The following is a 6000-nucleotide window of genomic DNA, read 5'->3' on the forward strand; positions in this document are numbered from 1 at the left end:
AATTAATGGGTCCGGATTCAGTGCGGGTGCAATGCGTTCACCTCACGCATTGCACCCGCGCGGAAAACTCGCCCGTGTGAAAGAGGCCTAAAGGACAGATACAACTTATCTTTTTTTTTCACTCCTGGTTTTGGTTTTAAAAATTCCAAGTAGAAACCTGACCATGGCCGTACCCTCAGGCATTGCATCAATAATAACATATCTAAGTTGGAATACCATTGTGTGGACAACAGAAAGTAAGGGAAAGTAGTTTCTAAATGTACGTGAAGAACGTCTCTAAAGGCCATTGATACCTTTGCACTGACATTTTTTATCATTCATTCTTAAATGAAAAACTTCTTAAATGCTAAATTATGCAGCTTTTTAAATAGTCTGCATTAAAAAGTTACTACCATTTTGCTGTTATACAGCCTGCATAGGTCCTTCACCTAGCAGATTGTCCTGCTGCTTCTGACATAGACCTGACAGCACAACACTCATATTTGTGTTGTCTCTTCTGCTCTCCCCCTCCTTTCTGTCAGTACAGATGGGAAGGAAAGCACAAGAGGAGACGATGAATCACACAGCCTACATAATAGTGTACAGAGAACAGACAGAACCAATGGGCAGGGGCAGGACTGAAACCAAAAACTCCTCAGCATCACTGTCTGTCAGTACAAGGCCTCATGCACACGACCGTTGTTTTGGTCCGCATCCGAGCCGCCGTTCTGGTGGCTCGGATGCGGACCTATTCACTTCAATGGGGCCGCAAAAGAGGCGGACAGCACTCCGTGTGCTGTCCGCATCCGTTGCTCCGTTCCGTGGCCCCGCTAAAAAAATATAACATGTCCTATTCTTGTCCGCGCTTTGCGGACAAGAATAGGCATTTATATTAAAGGCTGTCCATGCCGTTCCGCAAATTGCGGAACGCGCACAGACGCCATCCGCGTTTTTTGCATCCGCGATTTGTGGATCCGCGATTTGCGGACCCGCAAAACACACCACGTCATGTGCATGAGGCCTAAGGGAGCAGAGATCCCTCATAGGCTGTAGAAGGAGAAATCAGTCCAGGAATTAAACTTTGTATATGAGAGCTAGTGGAGGCAGCAGCATCCTGGGCACAGAGACCTCACATACAGCATGTGTTACATGCTCACAACAGAAAAATGTGGTAGCACCCTCAATCCTCTAGCTCCACATTTTCACAAATATGGCTTCTACCCACAAAATGGCCACCTCTACATGTAATGTAGCACCTTTAAATACTTCTAATATAAATGCAGGTTTTCTAAAGATATCCTGCAAAGTTACCCATGCCTCTACCTTGTTGCTTGGCTAGGTAAAGATAACAAAATTGCAGGTCTATGGTCTGCTGCTGTGGTGGGTGCATTGTGGTCTATGTTAATAAATTAGGGCAGGCTTAAACATTATGGACACCTTTGCACTGATTTTTTTTATGGTTGATGTTCTTAAATTGTCTTCATTAAAATGTTGCTGTAGAGTCTGTGTTAGTTCTCTACATAGCTGACTGTACTGCTGATTGTAGCATAGATCTGACAGCACAACAGGGGCAGATGGGCTATAGACCCAACAGGGAAATTTTCCAGTGGGCTGATCCTGTCATCATGGCTGCTGGATGGGTACGTCTGATCCTCTAAGCATTAAATAAAGCTAGTGGCATCAGGTACTTATATAGTAACAAATCAGGTACTTATACATCTGGCCGGCGGCCACAGGTGCCCTTCTGAATTCAACTGTATCGTCGTCCTCCGGACGATGATTCTGTTGAATAATGTAAGGGAGGCAGCAGTACTTTGTTCTGCACTGTGGTATTTGGTTCTACTGGGGCAGTATCTTGTGCTATACTGTGCTGGGACAGCATTTTGTACTGCATTGTGGTATTTGGTTCTGCTGGGGCAATATTTTATGCTGCACTGTGGTGGTATTTGATTCTGCTGAGGGAGTATTTTTTGCTGCTTTGAGGTATTTCATTCTGCTGGGGCAGTATTTTGTGCTGCACTGTGGTACTTGTTTCTGCTGAGGCAGTATTTTGTGCTGCACTTTGGTATTTGGTTCTGTTCGGGACGTATTTTGTGCGGCACTTAAGTATTGCTGGCCCCACCTACTTCTGTTATTCCTGCCTACTTGTTTTGCCCTGGCAAGGGGCCACTTGTAGTTTTTTTTTCCAGAAACACTTTAATTTCCCAGTCCTCCCCTGCAGCACACTACTCCTGGCTTTATCAGCTCTTTCTGCTCTCAATCACTCTTGTTCTCACTGTTAGGGATACCCAAAGATCAGAGTGGGGAGAGGAGGGGAAGCATCCAAGTATTCAGGAAGTGCACGGTATCAGGAATCAGGAATGTGCAGTATCACTGGGCAGCTATTCATATTTATTTTATACTGATACATAGATCAATATTCATGGTTTTCCAATTCTGCATTGTACTAGGTATACATTAAATTATGTATATGCTACACTGTGTATATTATGCTTAACTTGTAACATATTATCACTTATAAATAATCCCTTGCATTGCCAGTAAAGCTGACCATTATATTAGAATAAAAGTACTATACCATCCGAAAATATTAACTCAAATATTGTTAATGTTAAATATGTTTTTACATTTTTGTTGATGTGTCTTACATTTTCCATGTCATTTTCTGTATTAAAAAAAATCCTGACATTGCAGTTTTGACTCTGATTACTGAGCCTCATAATAATCTAACACTCCCTGTTCTGTAGAGATCACTTCTCAGCAGTCATTTCATTATCATCAGACAGATTACAATGACAGGTAACACCTCTATTATAATGCTGGAGGCTGATAACATAAGTTAAAAAAATCCAACCAAGTATGGGGAGAACATATAAACTCTAGGCAGATATTCCCAACCAGAACTCCATTGTTGCAATTAGGCTACTTTTACACTTGCGTTGTTAATTCTGGTATTAAGATCAGGCAGAAGATCTCAATACCAGAATTAAACGGATCCGTTTTGATTTTGCACATCAGGATGCATATGTTAGGTTAGGAGGCGTTTGTGTGAAATCAAAACGGAAAAAGACAGATCTGTCTAAATATATTGAAAGTCAATGGGTAACAGATCAGTTTTTTAAGCTGCTAAAAAAACGGATCTGTCACCATTGACTTACATTGTTTTCAGTGACCGGGATCCAGTCACAAAACAATGCATGAGAATTAAATGGAAACGTTTTTTCCGGTATTGAGATTCTCTGCCAGATCTCAATACGGGAAATCAACAAGCCAAGTGTGAAACAGTTACGTTTAGTCCTCATGCATTCTGAATGGAAAGAGATCCGTTTAGGATGCATCAGGACGTCTTCCGTTCTGTCAGCATTCCGTTTTGTGACCGGACACAAAACCGCGGCAAGCTGCGTTTTTTTTTTCTGGTCATAAAAACTGAAAAAAACTGATCCGTCACAGAAAACAATGGAAGTCAATAGTGATGGATCCATTTTTTTAGGAGCCTAAAAAAACTGATCCGTCGCCCATTGACATTTAATGTATTTAGTCACAGATCAGTTTTTTTCCGTTTTGATTTCACACAACTGCATCCTAACGGAATAGATGCATCCTGATGTGCAAAATCCAAACGCATACGTTCAATTCCGGTATTGAGATCCTCTGCCGGATGTCCATACCGGAATTAACAACGTAAGTGTGAAAGTAGCCTTAGTCTAATTAGTGATTTACAAACCTATTTGTTTTGGATATTCAAGTCCTCTAATAAGCTAAACCCTGTCCATATGTATAATTAGGACATGTGCATGTCATAGAGAGGGGTCTCCCACCCAGGGCCCCACCACCACCACTAGCCAGGGTGCAATACCAGTAACAATCATTTGAATGGGCGTTATGTAATACTACATTTCCCCTCTAGTGGCCGCTGTGATAGAAATGTTTGACTAGTTGTCACTTCCCCAGGGGTTTGAAAAGTTAGATCTGCAGCAATCAACTTATGAATGCCTGGCTTTATTGTCTCATCAAGTATAGGGCAGCATTATTTAGTAGGTAGTGTTGTGGCTCCATGTGGAGTGACTTTATAGACAGAATTCTTTCATTCTGAACAGTAGTTAAAAGTCTCCTCGTAGATCGTGAATAAATACTTCTCAGCGTCTTTCACCATCTGCAAAGTAATCAAGTTCTACATGCGATTTATATTAATTATGCGTTCAGAGCCTTCCATGAGTCATCCTTGGGGGCTCGTTAGTATCTGTAATTAAGAACATGTTTGGGTGAAGATCAAATTACATTTTGTTAAAATATATTAAAAACAGAATGATGGGTGTGACATTTCCTAATAAAAGCAATTTAATGCAAGTAATGGTTTATTAATGCCATAGTATATAATCAAGATGTGATGAGTGAATTACAAGTCATCTTACCTCGAGGAATTGCTACTACAGAAATACAGTGTATAACAAAAAAATAATCATAAGGAAAAATTATCTTAAAAATGCGCGATAGATAAAGGGGTTTTCAAGAACCCAGCAGGTCCTGCAAAGCCAACTTAAAAACACATAACATGCCTGTGGGTGAAAGTTTGTAATATACTTATCATTCAGAAGTTACAAGGATTGGCCTCCCAGGAACCCAGTCAGGTAATGCTTCTCTTCTCAAAAAAAAATCCTGCTCATCTTCTTTTACCAGGTTTCCAGGCTGGGCTATGGACAGGTCATCCCTTCTGATGGGAATGGGCGTGAAATATTCCTCTACCAGGCGCCTGCGCAGTTGAGGTAGATTCAGGAGTATGAATACATATGAGGGAGAAGAGTAGTTCTCGCCCCATCCACATGAGTAGTAGCATACTGCCATAGCGCAGGCTGGAAACCTGGTAAAGGACGTTATGTTGGATTTTCAGAAGAGGAGCATCACGTGATCACGGCCTGTTCCTGGCTTTAGTGCCGGGATTTGGCCGGACATGTATATAGTACATTACATTGATGTTGCAGCCAGGAAAACACAGCCCAGCTAGAAGAAGCACATCTGCATGGAGCTGCTAGGTAAGCAGTGCTCAATTACTTATTTTAGGCTATTCCATCACTTTATCAGGTTCGTGCATAGGGATTTGTCTGTCTGATTGTCGGCATATAATGCTGGATCGGGAGCAGGGCCCTCAATCCTTCTGTACCAGTTTGTAACTCGTCTTGTTCATGCTTATTGCAATTGTCTGCATTATGGATGATGTGCACCGCTTATCATATGGAATGAATGGCGCTTTAATAATAATAACAATAATAATATCCGCCGGTCCCCATTATAGTTAGTTCAGGCAGCTTCCGGCAATGCCGGATCCAGAGAGCTCCGAAAAGCTGTTCTCTGCTGGAACCGTCTGGCGGAGCTGTCAAACTCTAGTGTGAAACTAGCCTAAAAACTACAGTAAAAAAATATCACCTATACCGCCCAAAACACCAGTATCATATCTCCCACAGGAGTCATCATCCAGCTAAATGCTAAATAGCAAATCTACCTAGTTATGTAATAATTACTCCCCCTTCCATATTACTACGTAATTAGACATAATGATTGAGGGATATTTATTGGTGTCTTTTTTTACATTTTCTTTTAATATAAACTGATTTTTTTTGTGTGGTCATTAGACCAACCGCACTAGGATAAATGATATCTTGTACCAAAAGTTTACCGTGACCCCTGGGATGATTAGCTTTAGAAATATGAAGGCCTCGTCTACTGACGTTCCTGGAAGGATTAATGAAACAAAATAACCAGTGTGAATTATAAGCGGTGGTTCACCACTAATGTGACTAGCAGTGGTCACTTGCTACGGATTAGAGATTAAGAACAATTGGTGCCGCTGTTTACAATGAAAGAACAAAGGGCCATTCTTGTAAGAATAGAAAATCTCTCATGGTCAGAAGACTGTATGTTAATTACTGGCTGCTTTAGACAAAAGCTCGATTGGGCTACGTGTTCCCCTTATAAGAAAGGCAAATGTGTCTACTATTACTCATAGAAGACTCTACGGGTGGAGGA

This window comes from Bufo gargarizans, chromosome 8 (genome assembly GCF_014858855.1).
Source record: "Bufo gargarizans isolate SCDJY-AF-19 chromosome 8, ASM1485885v1, whole genome shotgun sequence".
Taxonomy (NCBI): domain Eukaryota; kingdom Metazoa; phylum Chordata; class Amphibia; order Anura; family Bufonidae; genus Bufo; species Bufo gargarizans.